Source organism: Arachis ipaensis, chromosome B9 (assembly GCF_059453495.1).
Source record: "Arachis ipaensis isolate K30076 ecotype BB chromosome B9, ASM5945349v1, whole genome shotgun sequence".
Taxonomy (NCBI): Eukaryota; Viridiplantae; Streptophyta; class Magnoliopsida; order Fabales; family Fabaceae; genus Arachis; species Arachis ipaensis.
The window spans coordinates 77,218,432-77,237,760 of NC_142444.1; the positions used below are offsets into that span (position 1 = coordinate 77,218,432).

General features: G+C 39.7%; 1 non-coding gene across 1 annotated transcript; it reads left to right on the plus strand.

The window, feature by feature from the left end:
• The first annotated feature begins 18,589 nt into the window (after window positions 1-18,589).
• On the plus strand, window positions 18,590-18,696 carry LOC148545088 (small nucleolar RNA R71). The gene has a single exon (XR_015901406.1). It is a non-coding gene; the product is annotated as a small nucleolar RNA R71 (small nucleolar RNA).
• The last annotated feature ends 633 nt before the right edge of the window (window positions 18,697-19,329 follow it).

The window sequence follows — 19,329 nt, forward strand, 5'->3', positions numbered from 1 at the left end:
GTGAGAACTGTACTTATGCTGACTAGATAACCATACCAGTTTCAGCTGCTTCGGGTTACGTCAGGAGCGGGTAGAAACCGACAGATGAGCTCATTACCTGTGCTAGGGCTAGACATGCATCATACTTGATTGTGGTATGAATGTATGATTTCCTTGTTTGTATTCCATTCTCTGTGCTTGTGTTATTTTCTTGTATTCTTCTGTTTGTGTTCTGCTATCTGTTTTCTCTATCTTCTTTACTTATCTGTGTTTTCTAATTACTGCTTCTTTGTATTCTGCTAATAGTCTACTAAACAATATAGAATTAATGAACGTAACTAATAACCCCGACCCTACTAAGAACTCCCCAGTTCTTACCCCTTCTCTCTCCATTCCCCCTTCAGATGGAAGTAAGAGTACCTTACCATAGTTCGCTGATGACCATTCGCAAGAAGAGGATTCTGCTCTAGATAGTCTTCTGAGTCTAGGGTGAATATCGTTCTCTGATTATATGTATATACTGTGAGACCAGCCAACGTCTGCACCCCGTTCGTATGCGCACTTTAACCAAAATCCTGTGTACGAGATTCCTAGTGTGTGGCTACTTCATGAGGTACCAGAGAGACGTCCTGTGGAAAAGTCTGATCGTGCAGAGGAGTAGCAGATGATGATCTATCTTTTGATGACATTCCACCTGACTTGAGTTTTGAAGACCTAGAATGTACTTTCCCTCGCTTTAGTAGTTTAGAGGGACTAGGTGAGTATAGAGTCTAGGCTAGCCTAGGTGCCAGCTTAGGGACCTCTTGAACAGGTCAGGACCTGGGAAGTTGTATGTATATACATGTATATAGATATTATTTAGCTATATCTAGGGGTGTTCTAACTAACAGTCTATATTCTAATAAAGGTTGAATCACCGAATGTTGTCAACTACTTGTGATGTATTTATGTGTGGTTGTTTATAACTGTTTTATCTGTTATTATTTATGAATTGATTATAAATGATTCTATCTATTAATCCAAACGTTTTCAAAAAAAATAAAAATACACCTCGCAAATTAACTACGCTTTTAACAACGAATCAGGCTCATATGATAAAAATAGATAATAACTAGGAAGACAAATTGGTGGCGCTCAGTTTCCGGTATGATATAGGCATATTGAAAATTGGGTCGTTACAATTTGGTATCAGAGCAGTTCATTCCCAGTAGAGCCTGGGGAGTGGACTGACTATGCTTCATTGCATACTTTGTTGTGCGTCTCATGCGTATAGGATATCCCAGTGATATATGTTGCATGATTGTTTCTGTGTTTTCATTTTGGGAATGTTCATACTTGACTTGAAGTGTTAAGAGTGATCACCTTAACAATGATTGTTTGGTGTGAACAGGACTACAATGGGTTCACGGAGACGAGGCGTACGGGAAGGAATTCCTAATGTTAACTACGAGAGGGAACAGGAAACGTTTATGACTACCATGAACAACACGGCTGAAGTAGTGCGTGAAGCTGCAGTAACAGCGGCTAGGGCTGTTGAACATCTTGGAGTGAGAAATGGGAATGATGAGAATAACTTAGGGCATCCTGAAAGACCTATGACCCTTGCAACCTTTCTGAAGGTTAATCCGCCTAAGTTCAAGGGTACACTCGTTACGACTGACGCTGATAACTGGTTTTGAGGTATTGAACGATCACTGAGAGCGCAGCATGTTCCGGAAGGACAACACGTGGAGTTTGCTACTTATATGCTCGAGGGAGAAGCTGAGTACTGGTGGCAAGGGATACAGCGACTGTTACAACGTAATGAAGGTGACATTCCTTGGGATATTTTTAAAGATGAATTCTACAAGAAATATTTCCCTAGAGCAGTGCGTGATGCTAAAGAGATAGAGCTTATGCAGCTGAGGCAAGGGGATATGACTGTTGCTGAGTATGCTCGTAATTTCGATGATTTGTGTCGTTTCTCTAAGATCTGTCAAGGGAATCCTGCTGACTTTGAAGAATGGAAGTGCTTGAAGTTTGAAGGAGGCCTTCATGATGATCTGATGAGTTCAATAGTTCCGCTGGAGATTCGTAATTTTGCTGAATTAGTCAACAAGAGCAAGTTAGTGGAAGAATGTATTAAGAAAGTGATTGTGGCCAAGGTGAGTCACCAAGGATTTCCACCAAGGTGTCTTAGCAATCATCAGGCAGCTGTGAGAAGGGTGCATTTTAAAGCGTGTGGCATACGACAGCATAAGAACTTACATGTTGGTAACATTACTGCTCGCTGTATGGGTAAGAATGGAGGTAAAGTAAGGCAAGGCAATGGTAAACGAGCCCATCAGGCTTACATAAATACTGCATGTAAGCAATGTGGAAAAGAGCATGATAACAGGTCTTGCCAGTTTTGATCACCTAACTGCTATGCTTGTGGAGAACTTGGACATATTGCCAAGGATTGTCCGAAGGGATTTACTCAAAATTCAGTTAGAACCCAGCAACAAGGAGGAGTGTTTGCTATCACTATTGACGATGTTGTGCAATCGAACGCCCTCATTCAAGGTCAGTGTTATGTTAAGAATCGATTTCTAACTGTTCTGTATGATTTTGCGTGCATCACATTCTTTATTTCTCTAACTATTTCTTACGAGTTAGGATTATATTTCTTTAAATTGAATTTTTACTTGATTGCCCATACACCTGCATCCCAAAATGCTTTGACCAGTTTAGTGTGCCTGCAAGTACCATTCGCTCTTAGGAATAGGATTTTTATACACGATCTAATCTGTTTACCTCTATGTGGTTTAGAAGTTATTTTAGGATTAGATTGGTTATCTAAGTATCATGATTTCCTTGATTATTTTAAAAGAACTGCTATTATTCCATCTGATAGTCTATGTACTAAACCATTTCTATTCCACACCTTATATCTGAATTCTGTAAGAGTTACCTTAGATGGGAGGGATTATGAGGGTACATTCTGTTAGTGGCTAGCTCGAATGATAGTGAACTAAGTTTAGAACGAATCCGAGTGGTGAAGGAATTTCCTGATGTTTTCCCGAACGACATACCTAAGTTTACTCCTTAGTGAGAGATAGAATTCAGCATTAAACTAGTACCTGGAACCAGACCGATTTCCATAGCACCGTGCCGGATGTCACCACTGGAACTTGCAAATTTGAAGAAGTAGTTGGATGAGCTACTTGGAAAGGAATTTATTCGTCCTAGTGCATCAAGTATTGCCAGTAAAGAAGAAGGACGGTGGAATCAGACTTTGCGTAGATTACCGACAGCTAAATAAAGACACTATCAAGAACAAGTATCCACTTCCACGGATAGATGATTTGATGGATCAGTTGGAAGGTGCAACTGTGTTCTCAAAGATTGATTTGCGATCGAGCTATCACTAGATTCGAGTGAAAGAATCAGATATACCGAAGACTGTATTTAGAACTCGTTATGGTCACTATAAGTATACGGTTATGTCGTTTGGACTAACTAATGCTCCTACGATTTTCATGGATTACATGAATCGTATTTTCCGTCCGTACCTTGATCATTTAATAGTAGTTTTCATAGACAATATTCTCATCTATTTGAAGACAGAAAGAGTGCATGAAGAGCATCTAAGGACTGTATTGCAGACACTGAGGACTCGGAAGTTTTATGATAAACTATCAAAGTGAGAATTCTGGACAGCGAAGGTGGATGGAAATTTTGAAGGACTATGACTTCAAATTAAGTTATCACCCAGGGAAAGAGAACGTAGTGGAAAACTCTTTAAGCAGGAAGAATTTGAGTATCTCTTGGATGATGATACAGGAAGAAAAATTACTCGCGGAATTTGAGGACCTTAAGTTGGCTATGACTGAGACGTAAAGTGGAGTCCGTTTGGTCCAATTGCGTATAACACCAGATTTTAAGATTAGTATTCAGCAAGGACAAGCACAGGACTCAGAAATGATGACGATGCTGAGACGGATGAACACAGAAGAACCAGAAGCTGTGAGACAGGATTGTAGTGGCCTATAGAGGTATAAGAACAGAATTTGTGTGCCTAACTCTGGAGAATTGCGACAAAAGATTTTTTTTGAAGCTCACCAAAGTAGATTTTCTATGCATCCTGGAGTGACAAAGATGTATCGAGATTTGAAACAAATGTTCTGGTGGCCAGGCTTAAAGAAAGAAGTAGCTGATTATGTCTCAAAATTTTTAACCTGCCAAAAGATGAAGGTGGAACATCAGAAGCTGTCAGGAACCCTGCAACCCTTAGAAATACCACAATGGAAATGGGAGCAGATTACTATGGAATTTGTCACGGGATTGCCAAGGACCTCAACAGGACACGATACCATCTGGGTAATTGTGGACAGGTTAACAAAGTCAGCGCACTTCCTTCTGATTCAAGTTGACTATACTTTAGAAAGGCTGGAACGAATATATATTCAAGAAAACGTACGACTACATGGGATACCTTCGTAAGTTGTCTCAGATCAAGTTTCGAGGTTTACTACTAGATTTTGGGGAGCTTTTCAGAAAGCGTTGGAAACAGAATTGCACACGAGTGTAGCATACCATCCTCAGATAGACGGACAATCAAAGCAGACAATCCAGACGTTAGAAGACATGTTACGATTATGTATGATAGACAACCAAAGCAGCTGGGATAAGTATTTGCTGTTGGTCGAATTTGTCTACAACACCAGTTGCCAATAAAGTATCGGGATGGCACCATACGAAGCTCTCTACGAAAGAAGATGTCGGACACCATTGTGTTGGAATGACGATGGGGAAGCTAGTGTCTTAGGTCCAAACTTAGTGTAAGAAACTACTGAGAAGATAAAGGAGATTCGTCGGAAGATCCAGACAGCACAAGGCCATCAAAAGAGCTATGCCGATAATAGACATAGACCCTTAGAGTTTAGTGAGGGAAACCATATCTTTCTAGAAGTAACTTCGATTACTGGAATAGGTAGAGCCCTTAAGACTAAAAAGCTTAACCCACGATACATAGAACCTTTCCAAATACTTAAAAGAGTCGGTCTAGTAGCTTATCAAATAGCCCTTCCTCCTTATTTATCAAACCTTCATGATGTTTTTTTTTATGTCTCGCAACTTAAGAAATATGTTCCCAATGAGAGTCATATTTCACAACCAGAAACAGTACAGTTATAAAATGATTTGACATATCAAGCATCACCAGTTCAGATCGTAGAAAGAAGTGATAAGCAGCTAAGAGGCAAGACTGTTCGCTTAGTCAAAGTAGCATGGGAACCAAGAGGAGAAGAAGAGCACACTTGGAAATTGGAAGATAAGATGAGAGCTGAATACCCACATCTGTTCTCAGGTAACTGAAATTTTGAGGGCAAAATTTTCTTTTAGGAGGTAGAATGTAACAACCCTGATTTTCGAGTACATGAGATCTTTTCTGAAAGTACGAATTTCTCCGGAAGATTAGTAAAGGGAACACCTCTGTTATATCATCAAGCATCTCAATACTCATTATCATTATGTCATCCTTAAGTTAGAACCTCCTCTGAGGCAAGCTCGATAATGCAATCACGAAGAACCTTGTTTTTAAACCGTATTGGTTGGCAGTTTTGATTCTGATTTTCGTAAATAGTCTCTGTTTGACGAACCAGACTCGATTCATGAGAGGAGAGAGATAATAGTATAATATTATCATTATATAAGTATTATAAAATGATTGAATGACATTATAAGGTTACCTGGTCTATTTTTGTTAAAAACAGAAAATCGGTTTAACCGGGTTTATGGTTTACTGGTGCAGCTTAGCACTAGCACTCTCTGATGAATTTAGCAATGCTAAGGCCTCATTATTCATGTTCTATTCTCATAATAAATATGTTACTAGTGTCATTTATGCTAGTAGCTCAGAAAATAATTTTTAGAGATGTTTTTACGAGTGTTCCGATACACCTAGTTTTAGTAGTTGTACACCAGAGATATTTTAATATTATTTTAATCCACCTCCAAGCCAACCAATCACAACTCACCTTACACCCCCAAGACCTCCAAGGCTGTCTCATTTCATCATTTTGGCCGAAAATAACAAGAGAGAAAAGAGAGAAACTTTCATGAACACTTAATCTTCAAAGCTTGATTTCTTCTGAACTAAACCTCAAATTAAAACTCTGATTTCACCAAAATGATCCTCTCTTCTTCCTCTAATAACCATGTAACTTATCAAGGATGGAAATAAGGTGAGATGGCTGTCTCCCTCCCATTTTAATTCGGTTTTCAAGGAAAACCATGCAAAACATGTGTTTTCTTAATGTTCTTCCTTACGAATCATGCTTAACTTGACTTGAAGGCCAAGAAACGTGAACTTCCAGTGAGTCTAAGGTGAGATATCTCTTTCTAACATACTGAGTGAGATTTGGTCAGTTGAGAGTTTTTGGATTTAAAGTTGTTCTTGATGTGATTTAGGAGGAAAAAGTGCTTAAGGACCACCTGAAAGTTTAACCGAATTAGGAGTAGCAAAACCAGGTAGGGATTGACGAATTTAATCTTGATTGATTGTGTTTGAGTTGTGTGATTATGATATGGTTTGGCTATGCTTGAAATTGATTGTTTGTATGAGTAATTCTTGTTGAAATTTTGGTGAAAATTTGTTGAAATTTGATGAAATACAAGCTATGAATGTGTGTTCTTGTGGCTGCTGGAAAACGAAACCCTAGAGCTAAAATTGAGGATTAATTTGTGTTAAAATCATGTAGAAAAGATGGGGTTTTAGTGGCTGGAAATTTATTTTGAATTTTGGTAAAAATCGGTTGCTTAAAAGACTGAAAAACGGGTAAAAACAGAAAAAGAATTTGAAGAATATACGAAGAACACGAAGAACACTTTGAGTGTGGTGAAGAACATTGAAGAACACCTTTTAGATCTTAGGAAGGGCAAGGAAGTAAAATTTTTGGTGTTTAAGGGGTTATATGGTAATTTCTGGAAGTTAGGGTGGTAAAAGTAGAAATATTAAAAGTTACGGGTGGTAAAAAGTGAATTTTAAAGGTTAAAAGTAAAAGATAAGTTAATTTTCGAAAATTTAGTATTAAAATAATAAATAATAATAAAATTTTAAATAATAATATTTAATTAAAAATTAACAGAGACTAGTAAACGAACTAGGGAAACTTAGTTAGTACTTGAGTTGCGACTAGGGTTAGGTGTTATATGAAAAGTTAAACTGTTTCAGTATAGACTTAATGAACCTATACCTGGGACAGGCTAACTATTCATACCAAAATTTACATAAGCTTTAAATACACATGTTAAACAGAGAAATCAGAGCAGAATAAAGTAACACAGAGCACAGAGTAACCAGAGTAAAGTAAAGAGATACAAAGAGAAAAGAATAATATGATAAAGAGAAATGGTTTGAGCCAGGATATTGTAAAAGTGAAAGATGTAAAGTTTGTACAGTATGATTGAACAGAGAAAGAAAGAGGTACTACATAAGAATGTGAAAATGATGATGAATAATGAGAATGATGATGAATGATGATAATGAGAATGATTATGTAATGATCTGCTGCGTGAAGGCAGTCAGATAGATAGTGGTACGACCACATAACATTTTCCAGTGTTACGTAGCTATTGAGAGTTGTACCTGCAACTGATAACCTGGGATCACTTGCAGAGGATATTAATTCATACATGGCTAGAATGCCGCACCTGTAAGGCAAGGATTGCTTACAGAGAATATGATTTCATACACGGCTGGAATGCCGCCACCTGTAAGGCAGAGTTTGCTTACAGAGGATATGACATATACGTCGGTTAGTGAGAACTGTACTTATGCTGACTGGAAAACCATACCCGTTTCAGCTGCTTCGGGTTGCGTCAGGAGCGGGTAGAACCCGACAGATGAGCTCATTACCTGCGCTAGGGCTAGACATGCATCATACTTGGTTGCGGATTTCCTTTGTTATGATTATGGTATGAATGTATGCTTTCCTTGTTTGTATTCCATTCTCCATGCTTGTGTTATTTTCTTGTATTTTTCTGTTTGTGTTCTGCTATATGTTTTCTCTATCTTCACTACTTATCTGTGTTTTCTAATTACTGCTTCTTTATATTCTGCTAATAGTCTACTAAGCAACATAGAATTAATGAACGTAACTAATAACCCTGATCCTACTAAAACTCCCCAGTTCTTACCCCTTCTCTCTCCCTTCCCCCTTCAGATGGAAGTAAGAGTACCTTACCATAGTTCGCTGATGACCGTTCGCAAGAAGAGGATTCTGCTCTAGATAGTCTTCTTAGTCTAGGGTGAATATCGTTCTCTGATTATATGTATATACTGTGAGACCAGCCAACGTCTGCACCCCGTTCGTATGCGCACTTTAACCTAAATCCTGTGTACGAGATTCCTATTGTGTGGCTACTTCATGAGGTACCAGAGAGATGTCCTGTGGAAAAGTCTGATCGTGCAGAGGAATAGCAGATGATGTTCTATCTTTTGATGACGTTCCACCTGACTTGAGTTTTGAAGACCTAGAACGTACTTTCCCTCGCTTTAGTAGTTAGAGGGACTAGGTGAGTATAGAGTCTAGGCTAGCCTAGGTGCCAGCTTAGGGACCTCTTGAACAGGTCAGGACCTGGGATGTTGTATGTATATACATGTATATAGATATTATTTAGCTATATCTAGGGGTGTTCTAACTAACAGTCTATATTCTAATAAAGGCTGAATCACCGAATGTTGTCAACTACTTGTGATGTATTTATGGGTGGTTGTTTATAACTGTTTTATTTGTTATTATTTGTGAATTGATTATAAATAATTCTGTCTATTAATCCAAACATTTTCAAAAAAAAAGAATACACCTCGCAAATTAACTACGCTTTTAACAACGAATTAGGCTCATATGATAAATAATAGATAATAATTAGGAAGACAAATTGGTAGCGCTCAGTTTCCGGTATGATCTAGACATATTGAAAATTGGGTCGTTACACTTAACCAAAACCGAAAGGGGAAAATAAATCTAAATTAAATTGAAAGCATCATGAGTAGAATAAAACAATCATTAATTTGAAATACCTCGAATTATATTAAATAGAATATTCAAATCTTAACATGAAAAGATTCATAAGTTAAATTGGCAACATAAATAATTAACAAATAGAAACATTAGAGTGTCTAAAAGCAAAGAAGAAACATAAAGTAAACCAATTATTAAACCTGGCATTGAAGTAATAATCATAAAATAAAAGGAATCCTAATCCTAAAACCTAAGAGAGAGGAGAGAGCCTCTCTCTCTAAAAGCTACATCTAAAACCTAAAATTATGAATAATGAATGTTGTATGAATTGTTGTCTCTTTATGAATGAATAGATTCCCCTACTTTATAGTCTCTAATCTTTGTTTTCTGGGCCGAAAACTGGGCCGGAAATAGCCTAGAAATCGCTGATTGCGAATTCTGTCACGCTAATTTTCGTCACTACGACGCTTCTGCATGGAGTACGCGTTTGCGTCGCTTATCTGTATGGCTACTATAGCAAATTATATATCATTTCGAAGCCCCGGACGTTATCTTTCTAACGCAACTAAAACCGCATCATTTGTACCTCTGTATCTCAAGTGATGACCGTTTGAGTGCGAGGAGGTCAGGCTGGACAGCTTAGCAACTCCTTCAACTTCTTGTATTCCTTCCACTTTTGCATGCTTCCTTTCCATCCTCTAAGCCATTCCTGCCCTATAAAATCTGAAATCACTTAACACACATATCAAGGCATCAAATGATAATAAGAGATGATTAAAATACACAAATTAATGACTCTAGAAAGCAAGTTTTTAATCATAGAACAAATTCTGGGAAGGAATTGTAAAACCATGCAAATAGTATGAATAAGTGTGCAAAGGTTTGATAAAAACCACTCAATTGAGAATAAGATAAACCATAAAATAGTGGTTTATCATGCTTAACAACTTGGGATGATGTTGTAAATAAATTTCTAGCAAGATTCTATCCTCCACAGAGAGTTTATAGACTGAGAGCTGAGGTGCAGACCTTCAGACAACAAGATGGTGAAACACTTTATGAGGCCTGGGAGAAGTTCAAAGACTTGACAAGGAAGTGCCCTCCGGATATGTTCAACGAATGGGTTCAACTTCACATCTTCTATGAAGGGCTATCATATGAAGCAAAGAAGACTATGGACCACTCTTCAGGGGGTTCACTCAACAACAAGAAAACCATTGAAAAAGCCATAAATGTTATAGAGACTGTAGCTGAAAATAAATACTTCTATGCTTCAGAAAGGACTCAAAAGAGAGGAGTGCTGGAGCTAAATTCTATGGATGCCTTGTTAGCACAAAATAAGATGATTGTAGTACAACTAGCAGCCCGAACAAAGAGGATGGAAATTGGCCAAGTTTCAGCTGTCCAAGCTTAAGCACCACCACAGGAAGAAGATGCCCCAAAAGTTGAAAGTGAATGGGAGCAGGCAAATTATGTGAACAATTCTTCTAGACCACCATATGACCCAAACTCCAAGACATATAACTCAGGTTGGAAGAACCACCCAAACTTTGGGTGGAGAAACCAACAAAGCCACAACCAAGATCATAACAAACCATACTAATCCAACCAATACAACAACCATAACCCCAACCATCAATCCGGCAACAACAAACCCTACTACAATTCGCAAAATACATCATATCACTCCACCCAACAACCATCAAGACACACCAACCTCAACCATGCAACCATGTGAAATCTAGAGTAATTTTGAAAGAGTGGAGGCTGCAATAGCACAGATATCATCACAGCTAACAGGAGCTATTTCCAATGTTTTGGAGAGACAGATACAGGCCGAAAGGATGATGGATGCCAACCAAGAAGAGTGCAGATCAAACATAAGGAATTAGGGCGCAGTAATTTCAAAGTTGGAAGCGCAATTAGCAAGCATATTGATAGCACGGAAACTTGTCTCTCAACAATTTTCCTTCGGCAAGTATAGCGAATTGTCGTCAAGTAAAAACTCACAATAGAGTGAGGTCGAATTCCACAGGGATTGATTGGTCAAGCAACTTTAATTTGAGGAATGTTCTAGTTGAGCGAAGCAGAATTTGATTTGAGATTTGCAGAAAATTAAATGGCGGGAAAGTAAATAGCAGAAAATGTAAATCGCTGGAAAGAAAGAGCTGAATGTAAATGGCGGAAAGTAAATTGCAGAATCTTAAATAGGAATGGGGAAGATGCTCATAAAAGTAAATTGCAGAAATTAAAGAGAATGGGTAAGATCAGAAATGGGGATTCATTGGGCTTAGGAGATGTTGCATTCTCCGGATCAAGTTCATTTTCATCTTTTCCTCAATCAATGCATTCATTGATCTCCTTGGCAATCTTAAGTGATCGAATTCCAATTCCTTGGTAATTCAATCTCTCAAATCTTGATTAATAGCCAATTCCTTAGTCAATTGCTCATGAGAAGAGGTGAAGTATAGTCACTGATTATACCACATCCATTCCCAAATCAAGTGTTGGTAGGATTATAGTCACCATACCCAACCAAACCCAATTTGGTCCAACATGAGAAAGCATTTCTAGCATGATCTCTTCATTCCTCTTCCAAGGTTCAGAAAAGATCCAAGTATGAATAGCTTCTTTTCCAAGATAACTACCCAATTGGATGAAGATTGAAAGCTTTCTAGTAAAATCAAGAGAAAAGATAGAAGAAGAGTAATGAAAATTAGTATTGATCCATCAAATTACAACAGAGCTCCCTAACCCAATGAAAGGGGTTTAGTTGTTCATAGATCTGGAAATGGAAAACAAAGATGGAAAATACATCATGAAAACTAGAACTAGAAGTGCAGAGAAAGTAAATTATACAGAGAGTAGTTCTCAATTTCCCCTCCCCCCCGAAAGCTTCTTTCTAATTCAAAACTACCCCTATATATATTACTCTTATGATCTTCTAGTTGATTCTTCAAGTCATGGATATGGGCCTTTGGATCTTGAGTTTGAAGCAGTTATCTTCCGCAGTGGGCTTAGCTTTACTTGTAGAGAGAAAGTGTGAAGTAGGCAAGGTCTTTAGCTCAGGACGTTAGTGGCGTTAACGTTAAGTGAGAGTGTGGGTTCGAGAACGTTAGTGACAATCACCTTTTTCACTAACGTTCCTCACCCAGGGATGATCCACGTTAACTTCAACGTTAGTGGCATCAACGTGACCACTAACGTTGCCTCTTGATCCTTCGCACACGTTATTGGGACTCAACTTTTCTAATAACGTTGAGAGTCCTCCCTCCCCCTACATTAGAGTTCACGTTAACTTAGTTAACGTGGATCTTAACATAGGCTTGCCAATTCTTCGAGAACATTAGTGACACTTACCTTTGTCACTAACGTTCCAAGGTGCCCCTATTTCCCACGTTAGAGTCTACGTTAACTAAGTTAACGTGGCTTCTAACGTGGTAATGATAGCCATCTCCAACGTTAGTGACAAAGGTGAGTGTCACTAACGTTGGCTCATCATCCTATCCCCAACGTTAGCTTCCACGTTAACTAAGTTAACGTGCGAGTAAACGTGGCTCATAGTGGCTCATTGTGGCTCATTCCAACGTTAATGACAAAGGTAAGTGTCACTAACGTTGGTGATCACTTCCTTTCTCCACGTTAGCTTCCACGTTAATTAAGTTAATGTGGCAACTAACGTAGCTCATTGTAGCTTGGCCAACGTTAGTGACAAAGGTGAGTGTCACTAACGTTGGCTTCTCTTTTGCTTCCCAACGTTAGAGTCCACGTTAACTAAGTTAACGTGGCTCTTAACGTGGCCACTTATGAGCTTGGTCCAACGTTAGTGACAAAGGTGAGTGTCACTAACGTTGGCTCCACTTTCTTTCTTCCACGTTAGAGTTCACGTTAACTTAGTTAATGTGACTCTTAACGTGGGCTATGATGGCTTCGAGGACGTTATTGGCGATTACTTTTCTCATTAACGTTGCAAGCTAGCTCCCATTCCACGTTGGTGGTCACGTTAGATAGACTAACGTGGCTGCCAACGTGGCTCTTTCTTGCTTCCTTTGTCCTTTAATCAAGCAATACAGTGCATCAAAGTTCTAATCCACATCATGAGACATGCATCATCCAATTTGTCATCTAATTCATGCAAAATTCTCATGAAATCATGTAAAGTGCTCAATGTATGCTTAAATCAAGATGTAAGTGAAATTCTACCTAAAACTTGCTTATTTTCTAAGAAAATGCATGAACCTACCCTAAAACAGTAAAGATAAGGTCAGTGAAACTAGCCAAAATACCCTGGCATCACAACACCAAACTTAAAGCTTGCTTGTCCCTAAGCAAGTACTGGAACAAAAGAATGATGAATGGAATGCCAAGAGGAATGAGTCATTATTGTGGAGGTCATATCCTTGGTTTTATGGTGGTTTCATGCATAGCAACTTAGGTTCATTCCTTCACTGGCTTTCAGACCTTTATCATGTCCTGGAATACTCACTTGATTGCACCCTATGAGACTCTTATTCATTGATCCTTTTATTGTTTTCTGGGCTTATTTATGTTCTTAGGCTAAGTTCTCTGTGAGGGGGCGACTCTTTAAGATAAGCTTTCAGCCAGCACTCCCGAACCAGTTGGTTCAAGTTGCTAGGTGTTAAGGCACCCCTAAGGACTTACTCCCTCAAGTCTCTTTCCCCCATACATACAAACCACAGGCACATGGTTTGTTTATTTTCTTTCTTAAGACCTTGGTGTCTAGCACCTCTTTGGGTTACTAAATGTTCTGTAGCAAGGTTGCCCTTGATAATGGACTTTCAGCTGATAATCTCGGGTTAGTTAACCCAAGTTACCAAGTGATGAAGCACTCCTACAAACTTATTCATCCAAGCAGATCCTTGGTACAGGAGCACCACAAACACATCTCTCAAGTTTCAAACCCTTGGTGCCTAGCCTTATTCTCTATTAACTTTTCTTTCTTTTTCAACTCTAATTGTTCTTTTCCCCTTTTTCTTATTAGGATCTTGTTATTTAGCTAGTCTCATGGGGTGTGTTTCAAGCATATGATTCAGGACAGATAGTTGTCTTCCCACCCTTGTTGGTGAGCCAACTTAGCTAACTTATGACCACATCACACACTAAGGAACTTACTCCACAATATGAACTCTACTCTGGTCTTTGATAACAAACATTCTCTTTTTATTTGATTCAAAAGGAGACAAGCAACACAATAAGCAGGATGGAATTGAAAACAGGCAACTTGACTAGTAATCATAGACCTAGGCAATAAAAAACTTAAAGACAGAATTGAAAATTTCTAAACTACCATGGACATGTTCTATTTCATACATGATTTTCCTTATTTAATTCTTGAAAAAGATGGAACAAAGAGGGAACTCCACCACCTTTTACTCATGGTGTTGCCCATGCTCTTCCTCTTGCTTGTCCTCCTTGTGTTTCTCTTGAGTGCTTGTACTCCCACTTCCCTTGCCTTTCAGACACTTGATTGATGGCTTGAGTGAGCTGGGAATAATGTTCCATTTGCTGTTTCTGCCACTCCCCTTGTTGATTCATCCAATTAGAAAGGAGTTCTTCTTGACGATCCATCCTTTGAGCTTGAACATGCAGTTGTTGTTCTTGTCCCTCCATATAACTCCTTGATAGTTCCTCAATGGCTCCATGAATGTGATTCAGGTTTATGTTGGTTGGGTCATAATATTCTCTTTGTTGGTGTTCTTCCTGATGAGATTCTTCTTGGTGGGCTCCTTCTTTTGGTTTTTGCTTTCCTATTTGAGGTCTTCTTTGTTGTTGGGCGGGCGTAGTATAGATCAGACGCTGAAGTGTAACTAGCCTCCCAGGGTTCACCCAGTCTGGATTGCTATCCTCGAAGACTACCTTGGCCTTTATACACAATCTGAGAATGGTGCTGGGGTACCAAAGCCTGGCACCCAATCAACCTTCGCAGCTGACTCTTGAATCTCTCAGCTATGAGTTCATGCACATTGATTTCTCCACCCTGTACTAGGCAATGTACCATAGTCGCTCGATTAATATTGACCTCTGAATTATTTGCAGCTGGGAGGATAGACCTCCTCACGAGTTCAAACCATCCCTTGGCTTCCGGGCTAAGGTCTCCACTCTTGATGAACCGGGGTCTCTTATCCGCATACCTTTCCCAGTCAGCTCCTATGACACATATGTCAGTCACTATTTCTTCGAGTTCATCATTGTCAAGGCTCTTACTTATCCTTGCATGATAACTAAACTCATCAAAATGTGGTGATTTCAGCTGAAGAGTTCTTATTATAGCATTTGGGCTGAAGTCCACCTCTCTTCCTCTTACATAACTTTTGAAGGTTGGGGCCTTGGTTTTATCTTCTCTAACCACATTTACATAGAACTCTTTGATGAGATTTGCATTGATCTTTCCCTCTGGGTTCGTGAGCCTTTGCCACCCTCTTTGTTCAATTTTCTCTCGAATCTGTGGGCATTCATCCTTGTTGATTTGGAATGTCAACTCAGGCAGTATCTTTTTGAGCTTTATCCGCTTAAATTCCTATTCATGGAACCCAGTTTTGAATCTCCTTTCATCGAAAGGGACGCTCTCCACCGGTTCTTTCCTCTTTTCCTCTTGGAGCTTGATGATGCCATAAGTAGGAGTTGATGTGTGAAGGTGGTGGAAGGTATGGATAGGCGAGGGAATTCGGTTGGGTTAAGATTTGGTGCAATAAAGGGGAAGAGTGTTTGGTTTCGAAAAGGGAGAGGTGTGAAGAGTGGGAGTGGAATGTGAAGGGTGTACTTAGTGCGCATCACTTATATAGGGAAGTGGTGTGTGGATGAAAGGTGTGGATTGATGGGGTTGGTGTATGATGAATGGATGGAGTTCTGCAGGGGATGAGCACAAGGATCATCATCTTTATGAGGGAGATTGGTTCAGTCTTCAAGGGTCTCATTCTTTCAATGTTGCATGGCATATTTCCCAATGCATTTTCCCTTGAGACACGTGTGTATTCTCCCTTCATGAAGTGACCGAACCCTCCTCATTTAATTCTCCACTCAATCCACTACAATACCCATTTCTTCTCTCCTACAAAATAAAAGAATTGTGATTAAAAAAAATATGTGGAAAGTGGAGGCAAAATTAAAAGAATAACTACTTTTTAAAGTTTTTATTTTAACTAACTAAGTGCCATTCATTAGAGCAAACCAACTGACTAACTCAACATCCATGTGTGCAATATTGGCAACACCAAACTTAGTTTGCTGCCGTGTGGTGTAAAAGATTTGTTCAAGGCCCCTAAGAATGACATGATATGGGTTACATTGATGTTCTCTTAGTGTGCCTTGAACACCAAATTTGTTCTTCACTATATGTTGCACACAAGGATTCATTCAAGTCCATGTCAAGTTGATTTGAAATTCCTGAACCTTGCATTATTAACTACTTTTAAAAGCATGTAAAACATGGGTTGCCTTCCATGAAGCACTTCTTTAGCGTCACTAGCTTGACGTTTTGCCTTTGTCATGGTGGTTGGTAATGCTTCAGATCTTCCCCTCTTGCAGTAGACCTATATCCATTGGCTTCATCAAGGATCTCTCCATGTTCTAAGGAAAGAACTTTGTTGATGGTGAAGACCTTAGGTAACTGAGATGGGATAGTGGGGAGATGAGGTAGAATATCTGGGAAGTAGGCTGAGATCACTTTATCCCCCGGAGAAAAGTCCTCTGTAGGGATCTTCTTGTTCCTCCACCTTCTTGGTGCCTTCTTCTTTGTCCCTTTTGATGTTGCCTTGCTCTTTGTGACCTCCTCTTCTAAGGGAATTTTGTTACTGGTCTCATATGACTCTGGTGGTTTAGGTTCCTCCTTATTTTCCTTGAGCTGTGACAGCTGCTGATTGCCTTATTCTTCAACCAAGTGGTTTCCCAGAGGTGTTGGTTGTGCTTCAGTGCTTGCCTCCTCCCTCAGTATCTCATTATGATCTGTTTTTTGTGAGAGTTTGAAGACATTGAAGCTGAGTTGTTCATCATGGATCCTCAAAATTAGCTCCCCTCGCTCCACATCTATGAGTGCTCTGGCTATAGCTAAGAAAGGTCTTCCCAATATAATTGGGTAAGTGTGACTTTCTTCCATGTCCAAGATGACAAATTCTGTGGGAAAGAAGTATTTTCCCACCTTCACCAGCACATTTTCAACCACTCCTACTGCTTGTTTTTGAGTTTTGTCAGCCAGCCTGATAACTACATCTGTGGGTATTATCTCATTGATCTGCAGCCTTTTCATAAGGGATAAAGGCATTAAGTTGATGCTTGCTCCTAAATCGCAGAGTGCTTTATCAAACATTGTTTCTCCTATGGCACAGGGGATGTGAAAAACTCCCTGGGTCCTTCCTTTTTATAGGCAACTCTGGTTGAATGAGAGCACTGCATTCCTTATTCATCACTATTGTTTGTCCTCCCTTGAGTGAGCTTTTTCTGGTCAGCAGCTCCTTCATATACTTAATATATGAGGGCATTTGTTGGAGGGCCTTGATGAATGGTATGTTTACATGGAGGGATGCAAACCGGTCAAGAAACCTTGAGTATATTCTCTTCTCTACAGCATCATTGAGTAATTGGGGAAAAGGTGCATAGAGTTTCAGCAGCTCCTTCTGTGTCAGCTCTTTTTGTGAAATTTTGGGTTCTTGGTGATCCTTTTCCTGTTTCTCTGCTGATGTCTCTCCAAGTTGTTCTAATAGCTTGTTTTGCTTTTCCTCAGTCTCCTTATTACTTATAGTAACCATCTTGCAATCTTCCCATCTGACTTTCTTTGCTTCACCTCTCGAATTTTTCCCTATGTCACTTGGGAAGCTATCAGTAGGCTTGGGAATCTTTTCAGATAAGTATCCCACTTGAAATTCCAGCCTCTTGATAGTGTCCCCCTGGTTCTTGATACTAGCTCGCACTCCTCTTTGAATACCTTATTATCTTGAATCTCTTTGCATATGCCTTCAAGCAGAGTCTCAATTTTGGATAGTCTTTCTTCAGATGATGGTGAGTTGATAGTGGATGGGTGAGTTGGGTTATTTTGGTTTTGGTATGGATGTGGAGAGGTGTTGTTAGGGTGGTGTTGATATGATCTCTGTGTGGAATGTTGGTGAGCTGCATGGTTGTTGGGGTTGTGACGTCTCTGATATTGGCTTTGATCTTGTTGATTTCCCCACCCAAAGTTTGGGTGATTCCTCCATCCAGGGTTGTAGGTCTTGGAGTAAGGATCATGGGTCTGCCTGGGTGAGTTTCCAATGTAGTTGGCTTGTTCTTGCTCCTCCTTTGCCTCAGCATTCACTCCCTCTTGGGTTGCTGATGAGGTGGTGATTGCTGCCACTTGGTTCCTCTCCATCTTCTTGGTGAGGTCAGCCAGCTGCTTGGTAATAAGCTTGTTCTGGGCCAGCAGTGTATCCACATTTTTTAGCTCCATCACTCCTCTAGTGTTGCCTCTTTCAGAAGCATAGAAGTAGTCATTCTCCGCTACAGTCTCAATGACATCTATGGCTTCTTCAATGGTCTTCTTCTTGTTCAGAGATCCTCCGAATAAATGGTCTACTGCCTTCTTTGATTCATAAGAGAGGCCTTCATAGAAAATGTGTAGTTGCACCCATTCATTGAACATATCTGGTGGACACCTTCTTGTCAAGTCCTTAAACCTCTCCCATGCTTCATATAGAGTCTTACCATCCTGCTGCCTGAATGTTTGTACCTCAACTCTCAGCCTGTTGATCCATTGAGGAGGATAGAATCTTGCCAAGAATTTGTTCACCACATCTTCCCAGGTTGCTAAACTCTCTTTTGGGAAGGATTCCAGCCATTTAGATGCCTTGCCCTTAAGTGAGAAAGGGAACAGAAGTAGTCTATAGGTGTCAGGATGAACACCATTAGACTTCACAGTATCACATAGCCTCAGGAAGGTGGTTAGATGTTGATTGGGGTCTTCTTGGACACCTCCTCCGAATGAATAATTGTTCTGAATAAGGGTGATGAGTTGTGGCTTTAGTTCAAAGTTGTTGGCATGTATGGTTGGCCTTTGGATGCTGCTTCCACAGTTTCCTGGGTTTGGGTTGATGTAAGAACCCAGAACTTTTCTCTCTTGTCCAGCCTGATGTGCTGGACCTTCTCTGCCATGGTTGTGAGCCTCTTCTTCATGATGGTTCTTCATGTTTTCATCCATGTCTGGTTCAAAGTACTCCTCCTCTTCCTCAGCACCAACTACTCTCTTTCCTCTTGCTTCCCTCCTTAATCTAAGGAAGGTCCTCTCAGGTTCAGAATCAAAGGAAGTTGAAGCCCCGCTTCTTCTCCCTGTCATACAACCAACAAGGCACAAGCAAGGAAATAGATGCAGAAAGTACTC